A 20,385-nucleotide genomic window follows, 5' to 3' on the forward strand; every position below is an offset into this window, starting at 1 on the left:
CTGTCTCCAAAACCCTACTTACTTCGGTGCTGGCAGCACTGCTAGCCTGTCAGAATGCTGAGCTTCTGCCGTTTCTTTTGTTGATGTGCAGATGCAGAGATTTTATTGCACCAAGCTTCCTTCCCTTCCTTCTCCCTTTCACACTCCCCGTACCCCATCCATTTCCAGTCTTCAGAATGCAGTGCCACATCCTCAAGCACCTCTCTATCTGCCTGGTCAGTTCCCTTTGAAGAGCTCCTGCATTTCTCAGGTTCTCATGGAAGGGGGTGCTGGGGAAGTGGTTGTTCTATTGTGCTTGTTTCTATTGTACCCCAGTTCCAACAAGGTACTTGTCAGGCTAACGTCCTTGGTTTACAGAAAACACATATTTTACACCAAGCCAATGTTTTCTGGGCAACTGAAGAAACTTGACATAGCTACAGAAGCTGGCATAGGCCAAATAAGCAACAAACAGCTGGATAGCAAACATTTTGTTCCTTCTCTTGCTTCTATTCTTCCATAGGAAAAAACAAAAACATATGCCAGTTGATCCTTGGTATCTGGCATATTAATGGTTGGCACACGTAGGAATATATTTCCTTGGCTGCATTTGGCAGCTCAAGATTATCAAAATAGGGTCTGGGCTATGAGAGGGGGCATAATTTACAAAAATGTGAACCACTCCAAGATGCCAGGTGCAAAAGGGCAGTCAAGAAATGTAGGAAAGGAAAGGAACATAAAATAAATTATATTTAACATTTCACATACTTTCTGCCAAACCGGCAGCTGAATGATCAAACTGAATTCCAGCCTCACTGGATATCCCGTTCTTTTTTTTTGTAATAAGGAAGGATGCCCTTGACTTGTCAGTCCCCTTTGGCAGAACTCCAGGTTAATCTGGTCCCACAGCACACCCCATCTAAATATTAAGACCTTTTCTAAGCAGGACTCATTGTTTTCATGATTATTCAGAATGTACAATGAGGGGTAAATAAAAAGTACTCACTTTTTTCTCATGTAGTTAGGTTGTAAACAAATCCCTCTCTCTTCCATTAATAATTCAAAAAACAAAGCAAAGCAAACATCAAAAACCTTTCACTTTTGACACACTATATTTTCTCAATGGAAATGGAAACCAGTTTTGCCATACTTCAGTTAGCCAATATCTGTATGATGTTTGGCTACAAACGTAACAGAGTGGTGGGCCCCATGCCTATTTTTTCTGCCTACTCTGCCCCCCCTGCTGTTATTGAAGTTAAAAGGGGGATTTGGGGTGGCTATTCCACTCAAGTAACAAATCAAAGGCGAAGTAGTCATATTCTGGCTTCACTGCCATTTTTGCCACTATAACGGGGTACAATCCCATAGGCTCCACCCTCCAAGGCAGCCATTTTATCCTGGGAAATGGAACACTGCTGTCTAAACAGTTATAGTTTCAGGAGATTCTGGAGGTCAAGAACACTAAAGGTAAGGAAATCAGTACAGCCAATATCAAAAAGCAGACAACCATATTAGCTGACAGAATATATATATTTAATATGACACAGGCTGGCTTCCCTAAGTTCTGTCAGCAGGAGCCGTTCCCTCAGGAGGGCAAAGCCAAAGAGCTCCCAGGCACCCCTGGCAGCTCACTCATCTCAGGAGACGTATCTGAGGTGCCAGAGACTTCGACAAAGTGGCAGAATTGTGAGAAGACTGTTGGGGCAGGAGTTTTAATGTGATTGGGCAGTCAGTGGATGGATGGCCAATCAGAGGCCTACAGGCGCCAATGGTGGACCTGATTGGCCCACAACACCTCCTCCCAGGATGCCTTACCATTTTATTTATACGAACCGGGATTTAAGATTTGGCTTATATTATGCACTCTTTTCTTGTGATTCATTTGTCTTTTCGTGTGATTCCTGCAGGTTGTATTTTGATTGTGAGTTATACTGATTGTATCATCATTGGGGGCTTTTATAATGTATCATCCAATCTGATTATAGTGGTTAGTTTTAAGGGAACGTGGTATACAAATGCTTTTAAGAAAATAAAGGACAGTTCTCCTTAGGAGCAGGGATAACATAAGGGAAGGTACAGAGTTTCTTAAATGTGCAATATTCAGAGACTGAAAAATGATATATAACATGATTGTCTGTTCATCCCTAGCTTTGATCATGGAAACTGAAAGCACAGCCCTCTCCTTTCTTATTGCAAAGTTCATGTTGTAGTAAGGAATTAAGGATGACTACTTCTGTGCCTCCCTAGTAACTCTCTGCCTCCTCAAGGAGGTCTACCTCATGCATCACTGCTGCAAACATCTCACTTGCCTGGCCATATGAATATTGCCAATTAACAGCCAGCCAGCTTTCAGTGGATCTGAGCAAACAAGCAAAAAAACTCATACTAGCCATTGAAGACTGAATTCCGTTGTCAGATCAGCAACAAGGAAGCTGTCTCGTGAGTGCCTGATGCAAATGATAAATACATGCTGGCATGTCAGGGAAATGCCATGCCTTTTGATGGCTGTCAGGCTGGAAAGGCTTCAAGTGTGTGAGTTAAAAAACGGAAGGGGTGCAGTGTAGAGAATGAGGAACTGCCAACCTGCTTCCTATTGCCCCCTGCTTTCCTTGCCTGCGGTGAAAACCTCCAGGTGGTTAATATTTCCTTTGATGAGCAGAGTTACAGTCGGGTCTCTGATCCTCTGAATGCTTCGCCAATAAAAGCCGTGCTTGCTCTGGTGATGTCCTGCTCCACCGAAAAAGTTCAGAGGCTCCCATCACTTAAAAGAAAGGAAGGGAAAGAAAATGCTTCCCTTTGTATTTCTAGGAGTAAACTCCAGGCCAATGGAAGAACGCCACACTTTACTGAACACATCTGAAATTGTGCCTGAGGAGTAAATTCTCTGGGGGGAATAAACTACGTGTGTGATAAAGCCACTAAGGCTGGCTTTTGTAAACACCAGCAGCTTTCAGAAAGGATTGTTTCACCTGGGGAAATAGGAGTAGGGAAGAAGGACGCACTTAGTTCTTTTCCTACCTGCATTTTAACTTCAGCTTCTCTCCCCCCCCCCCCCCCCGCTTTTCCCCAGTTCCAATTGGTTCTTTGCCCTCTCAGAGCATAAGTTTTCCATGCAAAAATGCACTTTCATAAAGTTGCTTTTGTGGTACAAAACACTGGCTGGCTTCAGCACACACTTTTGCCCCTGGCAGCAGAATGGCTGCTTTTACCCGTGCACACAAGAGAAAGTTTCTCCACAACCAGAAAAGCTGCAGCCCTGGGCAGACTGGCTATTTAACATTCAGGTGGTTTTCTCAGTGAGGCACTGCCTTAGACAGCCAGCTTGGTGTAGTGGTTAAGAGCCTCAGTCTCTAATCTGGAGAATCATCTGGAGAACGGAGAAATCCTCCACATGCAGCTGGCTGGATGACCATGGTTCAGTCACAGTTCTCTCTGAACTCTCTTAGCCTCACCTACCTCACAGTGTCAACCACAGCATCAACCTACAGAGATGCATCAACCAAAAGAGATGCAGTTTTTTTCAGAATAGATACATATTGTTGCTGTACACACACGCACCTGGTTACTATTTATTCTGTTTTTGTAGTTCAGCCCATGCTTCTTTTTTTCTTGTGCAGAATTCTAACCTATGATAATGATGAATATTTTTTGTTTCACTTTCCATTCCACTAGGGTTGTGTTGCTGTGAAAGATACATTTATCTAATTCTACACATATACACTTTCATATTTTGCCAGATGTTCATGCATGTTGCATTCAAAGTCGGCTTTGCAGAAGGAACATGATAGCTAAGAGTCCAAGATAATAATCCTAAACAGGCCTACTCAGAAGCATGTCTCATTTTATTCAACAGGACATACATTCAGGAAGATGATAATGGGATTTCAGCCATAAGTATGAAGTCTCTGACTATCATATTTGCTGTGAACTCACCATTGGCAAACCGGTCACTTTTAGACTTGCCCTCCTTCCCCATCTACAATGTGAAAATAGTAATACCCTTACAGGGTTGTTATAAAGAATGTATTGTAATAATGCATACAATGTGGTTTCAAACACTATATACATCCTTATCCATTATTGTTCCTCTATATATTTCTGAAACAGCCTAGGGGGTGGGACGTGTCCAGCTGTCCAAGTTGGAATAGGGCCAATCAGGGTGCAGCCAGCTTTGCCCTGATTGGCCCTGGCCCTGCAGCTCCTGCCCTCTGGCCTCTTTGCTCTCAGATGCCTCAGTGCTTGGAGCCATCAGCAGGTGAGAGGGCCCTGGGCAAAGGGTCATGGTGGAGGCCTTGCTAACGAGGGCCTCCCGGCCTGCTGACTGCCTGCTAAGGAGCTCTGTCCCGGCCCTGCTAACGATCTGCTCAGCTCCCACATGCCCCACTTGAACTGGCTGTGAGCTGTGGCCCAAAGCCACCTTAAGTTGCCTGGCCAGGGGCCAGAGGAGAGGACCCTTTCAGAGCCCGTTCTTAGGAACAGGCTTTTGAAGCTAGTCACTATTATAGATTCATTATTGTTTTTATCATCGTATAAATCACTTAATGAGAGCTTCAACTCAAATTAGTGGAAAGATCAGGCAAAAATGGATAATACACCCAACAATAAGCAGGAGAATTTTCTAGAGTGGAAAGAAAACACACAAATCTTTGTAATACTCTGTATACAAGATCTAAGACAGCACAGTTATCATCATGCTTTTACCAACCAGGAGTGATTGATTGGTTACACTTCTTTGGCTTTGAAACACTCAATATGTTTAAGAGGAGCATGTGCTCAATTTTTCGAAGGGTTCAAGCATCTGTAATGACAATCCTCTTATAAAAAAAGAGGAAGAAAGTAATTTTGGAATTAGTAAATCAAAATATGTTTTTTTGAAATGGATATGAAATGCAGAGTATATAACAGGGGAAGAAAAAGACTATTCTTGTGCAGCTAACCCCCTTGACACTTGAGTAACTTAAACTTCGTTCTTAATGTCTCAGATGATATTGAAGACTACAGTGGGAAGAATGGAACAGAGTAAGTGGGGAGCTTGAAGATCAGCCAAAGTTGCATTTACGAAATTCACAAGATGACATTCAGTCAATATGTGTGCATCTCACACCATAGACAAAATTAATTTTTCTGGCAAGGCTCGGTACCCTGTGCAATATAAGGAGGATGGATTTCTGATTATTTATTGCGAAGCACAGAATTCTTTGAAAATTGAGGCTCTTTCCCAGATTGTATTGTATAATTAAAACTGCATCCTTTCATCAATATAAATGTTTGAGTCATCGTCCCAAGTTTTACTTAATTAGCTGCAAAGAAGGGACTAGACAATGTGATGGGTTTCTGTTACAGAAGCCAAAACACAAACCTGAACATCAACATGAATAAAGTTCATGCAGAGAAACCTGTGTAAAATGTCTTTTTTTTATTCTGATAAACCTTGTGAAAGACAGTTTCCGGAGTGGCTCTCTGTTTCGAATTCTTCTTCAGTTAAGGTCTAAAACATGCAATATAACAATTACAAACAGATAAAGGTAAAGGTATCCCCTGTGCAAGCACCGGGTCATGTCTGACTCTTGGGGTGACGCCCTCTAATGTTTTCATGACAGGCTCAATACAGGGTGGTTTGCCATTTCCTTCCCCAGTCATTACCGTTTTACCTCCCAGCAAGCTGGGTACTCATTTTACCGACCTCGGAAGGATGGAAGGCTGAGTCAACCCTGAGCCGGCTGCTGGGATCGAACTCCCAACCTCATGGACAGACAGCTTCAGACAGCATTTCTGCTGCTTACCACTCTGCGCCACAAGAGGCTCCTACAAACAGATAGATAGGGATAAATACAAATAGATGGGACACCAAAAACAGGAAAGCAATACCCTCCGATTACCTAGTGTTATGAGTCGTTCCACAAAAGGAATCTTTACCAATATATGCAACCTTAGGAGTCTTACTTGCCACAGCATGCACCTGTGCTCTAGTCCTTAATTGAACTGGCCTTTTCTTAAAGCCATGCTGCTGCTTCATAGTGTTGTGGAACAAAGAAGAAGAAATCTGCAAATGCTGGCCCTTCTAGTGCTGGGTGATAGATTCTTAATTGTTTGTTGAGTTTATTATACATGTCCTTTGATATACTAAATAATATTAATACTCAGAAATAACAACAACAGAACGTGTTAACAACTTTTAGTAAAATGAATCAGGAATGCAGTGGTATTTTAGAAATTAACATAATTTATTCCAGAATAAGATTTCATAAATTAGAGCTCACTCTGCCAGATGTATATGGAAAGAAGGTGGGGGGATGTAATCGGAGCGATAACGTCCAGTTAACCCAGTTAATTCAGAGTGGATAGAAGCCCTGTAAGATTAACATAGAATGGTGTGCAGAATGAACAAGATCTCCCAATGCAGCAGAGGGTTGCAGAGGTACAGCTGAAAAAAGCTTATATCATTCTCTTCTCCTCCATTTTATCCTCACAACAAATCCTGTGATGTAGATGAGGCTAAGCCTATGTCACTGGGGCTGAATCTGCACGGAGCTTTTATTCCAATCCCAGGTTGATTCATTCCCTGCCGTCTACATTGAATTTGATTTCCATTTTGATTCTGGCCAATTTAAATTTTCCCTCTGCAACAAGCAGGATTGATCTGGAGTGACCTTACCTTTCCCCCCGCAAAACCTGGAGTGGATATAACCTTTGATATTTTAAAAATTGGCATGAGTAAAGGTGCAACTCTCTGCTTTTCCCAAACTAACTTGCAGCCTTGAGCCTCCAATGCTGTAGAAAAGCTCTGATTGTTTAGGGTAGCAATCCCCAACCTGTGGGCCGCGGACCACATGTGGTCCTTCGACTAATTGGAGGTGGGCCCCGAAGGACGCCTTCTCCTCCCCCCCTTTACTTCACCCCCCCGGCCCTTTACAACACACTTGTCTCCCATCACTCCCAGATGGGACTATCTCATTGCAGAGAAACAAGCTCAGGGTTCCCATTGATTTGTCATTGTCATGAGTTAAAATTTCCATGAAAATAAAATGTTCCTTATGTTCATTGCTGTGGCGTGTCTGTATCTTATTTTGAAGGGAGGTTTAAACATTATCATAGCGACCAGAGTCAGAGAGCGTTAGGGCAGTGGGCCTCAGTAAAATTGTCAAGCGTTGAGTGGTCCCCGGTGATAAACAGGTTGGGGACCACTGGGTTAGGGCATGAGTTCCAAGGCTTCCTCGTTCCCAGGTTGCAAGCTTGCCTTAAAGTGGAAGACCTAACTTCTCTCAGCAGAAGCTCCAGAAGCCCTAACTTCTCTCCACAGAGATTTTCCTCTTGGATTTATTTCCTCTCCTCTGCTGTCTCCAATCCTCTCTCTCCCCCCCCCCCATTCAAGAAAAGAAAGAGGCTCCTCCTGTGCTTGCCCCCCCCCTGTTTCTGAGCTTCCCTAATCACATGCAGAACACTTTCTGTTTCAGTGGGGGTGGGGAGAGGAAGACCCGATCCACAACGGAATAAACAAAGTAAGTGCAGAATCAGCCTGCCCCAAAATTGCCCAGTGCATTTACATAGCTGAGTGGGGACTGGAATCTAATTCTTCCAGATCCTAGTCTGTCACTGTAACTAGTACATCACACTGGCTCTCAATTAACATCCATAAAAGATGGAATATTCAAGCTATCAGACTTTATATACTCTTAAGATGAGTCTTATGGACATCATGAATGCCCTCCAGAATGAAGATAAACATAGGCTTTTAAAAGTTGCATTCTGAAATCAAAGACCAATGCCCTAGCCCCCCCCATTCTCTCTCTCTCTCTCTCTCTCTCTCTCTCTCTCTCTCTCTCTCTCTCTCTCTCTCTCTCACTGTTAAAGGCTCTACACTATTGCATACTGTGTTCATTTAATCTGCAGTAACTTCCCAAATGATTTTTTGATTGAAGATTATAGGTAATGAGATAAATCGACATTCTCAGCCTTGTCCTTGTCCTGCTCATAGATTTCTTAGTAAGCTTGATGAACATTCAAAAATGGCACAAGAATCAGATTCTCTTATTAGATCTATGTATGTGAAAACATCTTATGTAATAGCCCCAGATCACCCAGCAGTTTCTAAGCAAGGGAAAGATCTGTGGCTGGCTGAGCTCTGCACCGCCTCCTGGACCTCCAGACTTCTTGCTTTGCTGTCCAGGTGGTGGGTCCTCTAGTCCAGTGGTCCCCAACCTTTTTATCACTGGGGACCACTCAATGCCTTTTACTGAGGCCCGGTGGGGGGGTAGTTTACTCCTCTACTCTCAACCACTGCCCTAATGCTCTCTGGTAATGTTTAAACATCCCTTCAAAATAAGATACAGACACGGCACAACAATGAACATAAGGAACATTTTATTTTCATGGAAATTTTAACTCATGACAATGACAAATCAATGGGAACCCTGAGTTTGTTTCTCTGCAACAAAATAGTCCCATCTGGGAGTGATGGGAGACAATGACACCCGAAGTGTGTTGTAAAGGGCCGGGGGGGGGGATGAAGTAAAGGGCCGGGGGAGAGGGGAGAAGGTGTCCTTCGGGGCCCACCTCCAATTAGTCAAAGGACCACATGTGGTCTGCGGCCCACAGGTTGGGGATCGCTACTCTAGTAGGTAGGTAGATAGATAGACAGTCCTTCTAATGCTTCTTAGAGGAAAGACAGGACAAGGAGTAGACCCTGGCACCCAATAGTGGGGGGGGGGGGAAGCTGTTACTGCTGCCATCAGTGGTGCCTCCAACCTACTTCTCTGTGCCTGGCAAAGGAAGATTGAGAACAAGCTCTGCAAGAGCGGACCTTATGCAAGTGGTGGAGGCATTGGCATGCACTTTTAAATGGCGCAGGAGGAGCAAGCTGGCTTTTTTCTGGCTTAGAGTCACCATTGGAGCAGGTGGCTGACAGTGGAGGAGGAGTCTGCGTGTGCTTTGAAGCAGCACATGAGCAGTGGGCTGGCCTCTTTCCCTCTGTGGTATGTGGTAAAGCTACCGCAGAACCAGGTAGTTGGCATCAGACTGTGTTGAGGAGTAAGTGGGCCTCTTTCTCTTAGCGGAGCAGCGCAGAGCCATTGTTAGAGCAGGCTGGAGTTGGTGGGGGAGGCGTTGGCAGCTGCCCTGCTGGCCTACGGTGATGCCAGGCAGCAGTGGCAAGTAGAGCCAGAACGTGGCTGTTTGCAAGTGTTTCCCCCTCCCCGATTTGTGAGAGTAAGTTCCTGCTCCCACTGCCTACTTCTATAGTTCACTTCCATCACACAGCTCACTGTGTGTGCAGTTAAGGATGTTTTCACATAAAAATGTTTCAACTGCAGGTGTCAATATATGATGACAAAGCAGGTGAATGACAACACTCAGAGATCCCATATCCTTCTTTGCCAGGTACTTCTTCCCGGCATCATAGACTTTAACCTTTCTGAGCTAGGAGACAAAGTGACCAGTTGTTGGAGGTGGAGGGTGATTTCTGAAACAAAGGACTGAGGGCCATCTTTCCCCTTATTATTCTTTCCTGGGATCCCATTTTGTTCTTGACGATGGGACTGGAACGTTAACTTTTTCAGTCTCCCAAACTGAATTAGAAGCCAGTGAAATTGCAGTTACTCTCCATTCTGAGATACGTTATTTCTGAACATTGGCTGCTGGCTGGGTGCTTACAGAGCTACTGCCACAAGATTAGTGAGGATCGCAGCATCATTTGCATATTCTTCTTTGGACATGCATTTAGGATGAGGTGACCAGATTGTCCCACTTTTGGAGGGACATCTGGGGGCACCTGGCAAATTGTACTTATGTGATATATATATACACACACACACACACACACACTATTTTTGCGTTCTATGCATTCTGTGAAACTTTTTGTTGCTCCATACAGACCAAAATTTTAATCAAGAACCCCCCCCTCCCCGGGTCAATGGTGTCCCGCTTTACCAATGTTAAAATCTGGTCACCTTAATTTAGGATAGATATGCACATGCTTCAATTCTGACTGATCACAGCCCTATAAAGTGGGAAGGAATTCTCCCCCAGTCTGTGTTGTCAAGATGTTAACATCTTGATTGGAGACATTTACCCTTCACTCTTTTTATAATATAGCCTCACTTGGTCTGCTGGAGGCTAGGTTTGGTGCCCTTTCATTCCTTTTTTTTTAACTCTCTAATTTGACATACCATCTACAGCTGTTTATTTCAGAGGGTTGATTCAATAAACACGTATAGCAAACATACATCCCTGCACCCATGCATACAAATATTATCATAACCATTCATTGCTTCCATATAGACAGAATCCTATCATAATCACAATGCATCAGTAAAGAAAAATGGTCTTGACTGGAGTGCCTTTATAGTCTCTGAATTGCCGTTCACACCTCTCTAGCCGTGCAAGCAATTTTTCCCATTTCTTCTAATGCCCGGGAAATTATAGTCTTTTTCTCAACCATAAATCTAAATTACTATCTTCCTCCTGCCTCTGTCTTGTACCTTCATCCCACACATGCCTCGTAAAAATCACTTCTGGAAATTTCCTGACACATTCAACAATGCCCAGTGTAAGAGCCACAACAAATTTTGTATCCCAGAAGAAGAGGTGGTGCATACTAATGCTTTGTACTGCATGAAGACTGTTGAAAAAAAAAAAGAATGGGAATTGTAGACTGAAGAGAATAGGTGTGTGTCTTTTGTGTGCTTGGCTTTGAAAGCCATTGGAGGGAATTCAGAGAGTGGAGGATATCACACACACTCAACGTTGTATGTGTGCCCTTAACAATGTTGTGATTTCCTACCCTCACCCCCCTTCTCATTGGAGGTTTCCAAGCAGCTTCAACATTTTTGAAAGAAAGATGAATGGGGATTGGTGAGATAAGTTATTAAAGGAGCCTGATGCATATTCTCCTAACTCCTAATCTGTGTGCAAAATTATCCCTTGAGCATATAGCCTCAATGGCAGTTGGGGAGGAGGTGGCACATTGTGGAATAAAATCATATCGGGAAGAGCAGCCAAACTTTGAAAGGTTAATGGTGTTTGTATGCCCTTAGAGCCAGTTTGGTGTAGTGGCTAGGAGTGGTAGCCTTTAATCTCAAGAACTGGATTTGATACCCCACTCTGCTGTGTGAAGCCATCTGGGTGATCTCACCTACATCACAGTGGTCTGGGGAGCAAAAAGGAAGGTGGTTGTAAGCTGCTTTGAGACTCCTTCAGGTAGTAACAAGCAGGGAACCCTTGTTCTTCTACTACTTCTTACTTCACTTCTAGATGTCACCCAAAGTAAAGTTCAAATTGATGTTGGGGAAGTCTCTGGTGGTATAATCTTGAAAAATTTAAAGAGAAAGTTGGATAATACTAGCTAACTTCCATGCATGCTCCTGTTGTAAAACATGAAAGCAGTATTATTTAATACATCTATGATTGGAAACACTGCCATTGGATTTAGTTGGTTTAAAATCATGGGCACTGCCTGGGTACAGAAAAGGTGCAACATGAGCAGTTCTCCTTACAGTATCTTTGCATGAGGCATCAACTGATGCAAGCACAATTCCCATGGCTCAACTAGAACGCATACTATTTTCTCGAGTCCTTTGGCATGTCAAACTCCATGAAGTTGGAGAGCTACCTTTAAAGCTTTGGTTGCCACCCGTTTCAACGAAAATGTACTTTAGAGAAAAATTGTGAGACTATGTAAGTTACCATAAAGGGATGCCTGAAGGTAATATACAAGTTGAATATGCAAGGTGGAAAACAGTATTTCTGAACTGCATGTGAAGACCCAGGAAAATGAGGGTCAACAGAAGCATGAACATGATTAAAAAAGAAAAATCCTAATGTTTACTAATCAAGTTTGATTTGACTGTGACTAATCAGAGAAGAGATCTTGGGGTCATAAAAATGGTGACTCACTGTGTAGCAGCACTTTAAAAGAGAGGACAAGAGTTCTTTGCCAGAGATTTAAAAAGGGATTGAAAATGGTCTTGTACACATCTTTGGTGTGACTGCAGTTGTAATAACATGTACCCTTCTGATCCCCCTATTTCAAAAAGGAGAGTGTGCATGTGAGATAGGTACAGAAAGAGAAAGCCAAAATTAACAAAGGTTGGAGCTTCTCACCTTGGAAGGAGGATTTTTATCAACACTTCAGTTTGTATGCATGGTTTTGAGAAGGCAGATGGAATAAATCATTAAACTGATAACAACAGAGCTTTGGGTTACCAGATTAAATATTTGAAATATAGCCCAAATAAAGTGTTTCTTTCTATGACTCAGCAGTTTAGGGAATTGGCTCACTTAAAACCTTGTGATAGCCACCACCATGATGACTGTGTAGAACTTGCAGGTTTTAAGACCATAAATAGTGGCTTTCCAATTGGCCATTGCCACTGCATCCCATTGTGGTGGCAGAAATGTTCCTGTTCTGCTTGTGAGCATGCTGGAAGCATCTGGGTAGCTTTTGCATGAAACAGCATGCTGGACGAGGAAAACATTTGGCCTTTTCCACCAGGATTTCTCTTACAACATTGTCGCCTGGGCAAAAATAATCAGGAATTGTTAAAGAAGGCAAAGACCTCCCTCCCTTCATCCCCATGCCCTTGCAGGAGAAGCCTCCCCTTCCTCTTCCCACCACCAAGCTCTCACACTCGTTGTATTCCTGGATACAACAGTTTTTACCCCTAGTACCTTTAATGAAACTTTGTTGGTCATTGGACTCATGTTTTGCTCTGCTGATTCAGAACAACATGGCTCCTCACCTGAATGTATATTCTAATTCAGATAACATTCATTTTTAAAAGCAGAATGCAAACAAACAGTTTGTGACAATTAGACCTGACTTTAAAAAATAACATAGTAGCCCTTGTCCAGTGTTCTACTTACTTAGGACAGTTTTCACAGCTGTAGAAGGTTCACTGAATGTTTTGCCTTAACTTTCAGGAGGGACATTTACAGCCCTGGCATACTGGGGGTAGGAGCCTGAAACGGCAGTGCAGTTTGTAGTGGAAACAGCTCATTAAAATTTGTCTTTTTTTCTAACAGAACAAATGTCCTATCAATTGCACGGGGTATACTTTAATGCAAACTGATGGATGATTTCCTCTGTAAGGTTAGCTATAATTATAATAGACATCCCTTGGAAAGTAAACTGAAATACTGTAAATAATTTAATTCTATTGTACGTCATTGCTGGGGAAGAGGACTTGTTCTGTACCTACCTGACTTAGTTTCATTGGCCGCAATGTCAAATTTGTGATAATTTTGTTTATTGGAATTTACGGGTTGCTTCTCAGTTACTTCCCATGAGGCTAAGCAGGAGGGGAGAGGAATCTATTTTTTTGGAGAGCAGGAGCTGGCTTCTTCATAATCTTTAAAGATCAATCAATGACTATGGAAAATGAGGCATTATTCCAGTAGACATTTCTCCTCCATAAATCCTATTGAAATGAATAGGATTTGTACAAAGCTGTAAATGGATTGGAGTGGAATTGACAGCTAATTGTGAATCAGTAACTGCAATTGAGGTGCCTGTTATCTCCCTTCCTATCCTTATTCTACTCGGGGAACAATTGCTTGAAAGATTGAAACATTTAATATGTTAGGAATACAACAAGTTCTCTGTATTTGGAGTCTTGAGCCACACACCATGGAAGGGTATTGACATAGCAGAAATTGTATAAAAACTGTGGAGCAGTGATGATGGATGTGAGCCTGCCAGCAGCATTCCATTCAGAGACCATTTCTGCACGGGGAACTTTGCTGCCCTGGTTCCCACGTAGGAGCACAAATGTGGGGCAGACGAGGTGCATCGGACTATATGCTCCCCCATGCGAGAGCAGGAAGAGACGTGGCAACCTGCCTGGGCTCAAACTCCAGCCTGCAGTCCAGCAAAAAGCCTCCAGTGTGCAAACAGAGGGACCAGCATTGAGGTTTCTGAGAGTGGAAAGTGCTATCAAGTCACAGCTGACTTATGACAACCCCAGAGGGCATTCAAAGTAAGAGATGTTCAGAAGTTATTTGCTGTTGCCTGCATCTCTGTAGCTACCATCTTGATACTAACCAGATCTTGACTTTGCTTTAGCTTCCTAACTCATACTAGCATTAACTAACCAGTCAGGGCTGTTTCCTTCTGGTAGTTTGGATGTCCATGCACCCCAATGCAGAGATCTGTGTACTGTTCGGGCAAGGGATTCTGAGATGCTTGCCAGCAAATTTATCAAAATCTCATTTTGCTTTTAAAAACCACAAGAGTAAGGAATCAAATTTCTTCCGGATGCAGAAGAAATAATTGTTCTACCATGTGTTGCCCCTTCCCTCAAGTCACATAGGTCTTTGTCCTTGAAACATGAACCTAAAAATACGCTTTATGCGATAGCATCAAGACCTTCATTTCCTTTGACCAGTGTCAATCAAGTTCCTCCCATAGATAATCTACACAAAGTGAGGGCGACAGCACACCCGTCTCATTTTAGTCTCATTAAGATAAAGAGATTCTGTCAGCGTTTGATAAGGTTCTAGACCCAGCTGCTGGAAGGGGAACAAAACATGCATATCAGATGCATCTGCAAACTCATCATGATACAAAAAGTGCAGAGCCATCTTAATGGGATGAAATCCTGATGAAAAATGCCATCTAGCTTTGATTTTCTACTAAGCAAAGTCTGAGAGCACCTGCATTGGTAACATAAATTATATTTAATAGAGTTTGTTTGCATGGAGTGATCTCTGCAGCCGGTCACCCCGTCTTTAGTTTCTGTTTTAATACAGGTCAGTACATTGGCTGACCTTGGTTGCTGAAAGTGCAAAATGGCAATTTCCTTTCAATAGTTCTCTAAACTGTCCGTATGATCCAATGCAGAAATTTGTGTGGCACTTAGACCGTTTATGCACTGGCCTCTTTGCTGCCCCAACTCTCGTGCAGGAACACAAATAGGGGGCAGATGAGATGCACTGGGCCAAATTTTCCCCCGTGTGGGTGCACAAAGAGGTGGGGCCACCTGCCATGACTAAAACTCCAGCCTGCAACCCAGCATGAAACCTCCAGTGCATAAACGGTCTCAGGTGGGAGAGTCTAAGATGCTTTATTTGCTGGGAACAGCTTTTTAAATTCTGGGGTGGTGGTCAAAATGTACAAGCCAGTGTGGTGTAGTGGTTAAGAATTGCAGCTTCTAATCTGGTGAGCCAGGTTTGATTCCTCACTCCCCTGCACGCAGCCAGCTGGGTGACCTTGGGCTCCTCACAATAGTGATAGAGTTGTTCTGACTGAGCAGTATCAATCAATCAATACCTTTAATGGCTACTTTGAAACTCCTGGTAGAGAAAAGCCACATATAAAAGCCAACTCCTCCTCCTCCTCCTCGGTACGTCATCAGCATACCAAATATTATTTATATTCCTTCAATCTTAATTCCAGTGTTTGATTTCTTAGAGTGCAAACTGTCTCATAATGATCTCAGCATACAAGTTAAACAGGAAGGGGGAAAGAATAAAACCTGAGCATACTCCTTTCTCTAATTTGAACCAGTCAGTGTCACCAAATGGTGTATGTATAATGGCTTCTTGGTTTGTATAGAGTGACTGGATCAGTTTGGTCAGATACACTGGCAACCCCAAATTTTGCAGGGCTTCCCACAATTTGTTGAGATCCACATAATCAAAAGCTTGCTTGTAGTCAATAAAGCAGATGCAGACAGCCTTCTGATATTGCCATAACTTTTCCAAAATCCAATGCGGGTTTGCTATGTGATCATGAGTGCCATACCGTTATTGAAAGCTAGCTTGAATAACTGGTAATTCTCTTTCAATGGTTATTGCTATGCGTTGATTTTGAGCAGGATCTCACTTGCATGAGAAATACGGGCTATTGTACAATCATTGGAACAGTTTTTGAGTCACTCTTTTTGGCTGTGGGATGAACAAAGATTGTTTCCACTTCTCTGGCACAAAGCTGTAATAGTTTTGATTGGTACACATCTCAGCAGTTCCACAGCTATGATGACAATGCCTGGGGACTTGTTGTTTTGTAATTGACTCAAGGCTCATTTAACTTCCTCCTCAAGAATGGCTGGTTCAAGTTCTATTTCTATTTCTTTTTCATTTGGAAGAGAGCAAACTTTCATTCAGCATGCATGCTGTTCTTCTGTGTGTTCCCACCACCTGTTCTTGATGCTCTTTTTGTCAGTCACTTCCTTCCCTTATTTATCATTGATAATGCTATTGTAAGCAGCAAATTGCATTTGGAACCTCTTTACTTGGGTGGGATTAGTTCTCATGTGTCCCTTTTTGTAATTTTCTTCTAACTGCTTGCATTTCTGATCCCAGTAAGTTTCACTGTCTATTCTTGCTTCACTTTGAAAATGCACTTTTTTTTTTGCTTTCACCCTTTTCCCTGTAGCTTTTGCTGCTTTTTTACATTCAGCTATTCTTATTGTTTTACCTGAGAACCATTTTAATTTTTTTTCTGGCTTCTTGTACAGTATGTGTTTAACTGCTGTTTCAACAGCAGTTGATTGAATTTCCTGCAACAGCAGGCATTTTCTCGGTTGCATTCAGTAGTGGAAATCGATTTTTCACCTCCGCTGCATATGTAAGTGGAATTGTATTTACATCAAGCTTCCTTATCTCTGATGGTTTTTTTTTTTTTTGATGTTGCAGAGTTTTGTTTTCATTTAACCAGTAACAGTTTATTATCATAACCGCAGTCAGCACGTGTATATGTTTGGAAGCAAAGATTGAACTGGACCATTTTCCAGTTAGGTAGGCACCTACTTATATGCAACCCTTTGAGTTCCAAGGACCAGGTTCAATGTCAAGGGTAATGTTCATAAATTCAAAATGTAAATCCAGTTTATTTAAATACAACAGAAAACAACTATGAAAACATTCCAAAAGACACCTATACTGGTTCACTAATCTTTTTCTCAGAGCAGAGTCCTACTCAGAATACACCTTATACAAAGCACAAATGGTGCTATGTCTGAATCTTCCTGATGCTATACCTGGAGCAGAGTCAAGAAGGCCTTCTTGCAACAGCAGGAATTCTTCCTGTGAAGATGCTGGATGAATCTTGAGGCTTGTTCATTGCTAAAGAAGCAGTTCCCCTTTCCTCCCAACAAGAAAAAGTGGAGTATTAGGGTTCTGATTTCAGTCATTGAAGAATTCAGCTGTCAGCAATACCTGCCCTTTCCAGCTACTGCAGTTTTCCAAGGAAGGATTGTACTATTCTTAGCTAGCAATTTCAGCTCTGTCTTACCTGTCCTTTTGGGATCCAAAACTTGTAGAGCAAGCTTTGCCCTTCAAAGAACACTACCTTCAGCACTTCTCAGTCAAACTCCTCTTCTTGTCCCTTCAGCTAGCTCAGTTCTACTTTATACCACCTCCCATCCTCATGGTGGCTCTTTTAAAAACATGGCCCATGAGCTTTGCTAAACCTGCACATTAGCAGAAGACTATTTGCAAGTCTGGTGTGGCGTAAAGTCTTTCTAATTATCTGCAATCTCCTAATCAAACCTTTTTTTCCAGTACAGGTTTACCTATAACTTTGGGAGGAACTGTCAATCAGTGGTTTAGCACATTATTTATAGACGTGCTATTCTGCAATCGGCCTCCATTTATAGTTATAGATAAGCAGGCTAGTAAAATGATCTGAGACGTTGGTGAAGTTCTCCCAGAATAGGACCTAATAGACTAGACAGCTCATCAAGCCTTGCCCAGTCCCATCACAATTCATTGTGCCTTGTTGTTTTTGCAAGTGGTTGTTTTTGCAGTTCCAGGCACGTAGAAAAAACAGGAGCTTCTGATGAGGTTTAGACTGCTGGTGAAGAGCACTTGTTTGGGTGGGTCACAAGTTCTGCAGCTGTAGTATAGTCAAAAAAAGCTTCATATACTGGTGGGGACCACAGGGATACCTCAAGCCTTAGTGTGGAAGTCCTTCTTTTTCATAAGGCTTCACCTTTGGGAAAGTTTTTTTGTCTGAAAGTTCTCAAAAAGATGTTCCCCATTCCCATGCGACTGCTGTGATTTGGTGTTCACCATGGTGATTTATTTCTACCCTAACCTGTGAGAAGACCTCAATACCCACAACATGCAAATCTCTTATATTTAAGGGCTATCCACTCCCCGAATTCCAATGGAATTGTGAAATGATGATGGTGAGCTTGTAAATATCAATGCAGGATTTTAGAAGTGTTGATGGAGAGTTTTTGCTGGCAAGGAGAGCCATGTCTTTTTCGTAAGTACATAAAAGATAAAAAAGATGGCTGTATCTTCATTGAACGATATGTGAAAGATATGGTAAAAAGCATATTGAATAGTATTAGCAGATGTAGGTGACTTCTACACAGATGTTTTGGTCCAGTTCAGGCCTGTTTGTCTTGTTTGAGTCATGACTCCATTTTGCATCTCCCAGACTGTTTACACACTGGGAACTTCACTGCCCCAACTCTCATGCAGGAGCACAAATCGGGGATGGATGAGGTGCACCGGGCCAAATGCTCCCCCATGTGGGTGCAGGAAGAGGTGGGGCTACCTGCCACAACTAAAATTCCAGCCTGCAGCCCGGCATGAAACCTCCAGTGCATAAACGGTCACAAGTAAGACAGAGCTTTCTCTTTAGAAAAGTCCATAAGCTGTTTATTTGGTCCACAGAGAACAGAAACAGGCTTTCAACCACAACAGGAAAACATTGCTAAAGGCAAGGCTTAGTGGTGAAGTCAGGATACACGTAGGTTTTATCCCAGGCCCCCTTCACTTTTTCCCCATTCCCTGGGAAAAGTCCTTTTACCTTCAAAGTGAAAGTACAGTGAAAGCAATTCAGAAATTTAGCACCTGGTGCTATAAAACAGCAGGGCCATTTCCCCTTTATATCCTACAGAGGGACAGGCATAAAGGTAACACCTAAACAAAACAGCCAAGGGATCAGAGGACCCAGGAAGCTGGGAGGGGTGGATGGAGGCCAAGTGCTGTATAGACAAATACCAGAAATTCAATTTTAGACAGGCCCCCAATTGATGGAATGGAGCCCAAGTATTGCAGGTGCCCAAAATGCAAGCAGGAGTCCAGGACCCCTAACAGCCTAAAGTGGGAGTCCTCATTCACCTTTACTGTGGCCAGCCTTGTTGTGGGGGAGATGTCACTTGTCTGGGGCCGGGGCCTTTTTTGTTTTTTTTTTACTGATTTTACATTGTTACTGGAAATAAATGAATTTATGATGGGGGAATTAGCAACTCTTGAAGACTAATATGCAATGCAAGATATATTAACAAGTGAGATTTCCACCAGTATATATAAAGAGAATAAATTTGGCAAGAAATCTTAGGGAGAGACAAACTTTAGAAAAGGTGTTTTAAAAAAAAATCAAAATGGTCTCTTTTTTTTTTTTAATCGAAATTAACATACAAAGAGTTTAATCCAGATCAGGCATACAGAAGAAATAAAGAGATGAATGGGTATTAATAGTGGGCTAATGGGCTAATTAAGGTATACTTTACCATTCCATGCATCATGGGGGAAGAGTTCCAGAAGAAGCAGCCCATCCAGTAAGATGGGTTTCGTACTGGGTAGAGCCCAGTGTGAGGCCAGAAAATGCTTGGTGGTCTCTTTTTTATAGCAAATTGGTACCTTGGAGGTAGGAACAGAAAACCCTTAAAAAAAAGCCTTGATGTGATTAGGAAGGCTGTCAAAGAAGAGGAGGTCTGTTAATGGGCAACCCAGATTCTGATAATGAAACTCCATTGGGCCATTTAGGGTATTTGGGGTCAGTGCAAGGCTTTGAGTGAATCCTTAGGAGTGACTTTTTTTGCATTCTGGTTGGGGGGGGCAAGGACTCTCTGTTAATGGGAGTTTAATGTGTCAGTTACTAAAGACAAATGGAAGCTGCCAGAAGCTCAGGAAAAGAGAACAAAACAGAATAGTTAATTAGATCTGCCACTAGCCCAGGTGTGGGTTCTTTCCTTGTCTTGGTGATGTTCGGGTTGGAATGAGCATCCAACTCTGCTGTTTTGTGCAGGAGGAGACCTCATTGAGGATCCTGATTTTACATAGAGTCTGCCAGTTGACCTATTTCTGACACACACAAGGCACTGTCATTAGCCATGCCTGGACTGACCTTTGTTTGCTTGTCAGAAACAAAGATAGAGAACAGTGGCTGCTTTTCCTCCTTGCTCATTCTAGGGTCTACCTGGGGTTTATCAACTTGGCATTGAACTGCCATTGGACAGGGTGCAGTGATTAATAGCAGTGGTTTCTAATTTGGAGAACCAGGTTTGATTCCCTGCTCCTCCACATGCAGTCATCTAGATGACCTTTGGCTTCTCACAGTTCTCTCTGAGCTCTCAACCTCACCCACCTCACAGGTGTCCGGTTTTGGAAGAGGAAGGGAAGGCAATAGTAAGCCACTTAAAGACTCCTTCAGGTAGTGAAAAGTGGAGTATA

The 20,385-nt window shown here is 42.6% G+C and overlaps 1 protein-coding gene across 3 annotated transcripts in view; it reads left to right on the forward strand.

The window, feature by feature from the left end:
- The window catches only part of PCDH11X (protocadherin 11 X-linked), a 937,860-nt gene that overhangs the window by 232,984 nt on the left and 684,491 nt on the right, over positions 1-20,385 (forward strand). The window lies entirely within an intron of this gene.

This window comes from Paroedura picta, chromosome 13 (assembly GCF_049243985.1).
Source record: "Paroedura picta isolate Pp20150507F chromosome 13, Ppicta_v3.0, whole genome shotgun sequence".
Lineage (NCBI taxonomy): Eukaryota > Metazoa > Chordata > Lepidosauria > Squamata > Gekkonidae > Paroedura > Paroedura picta.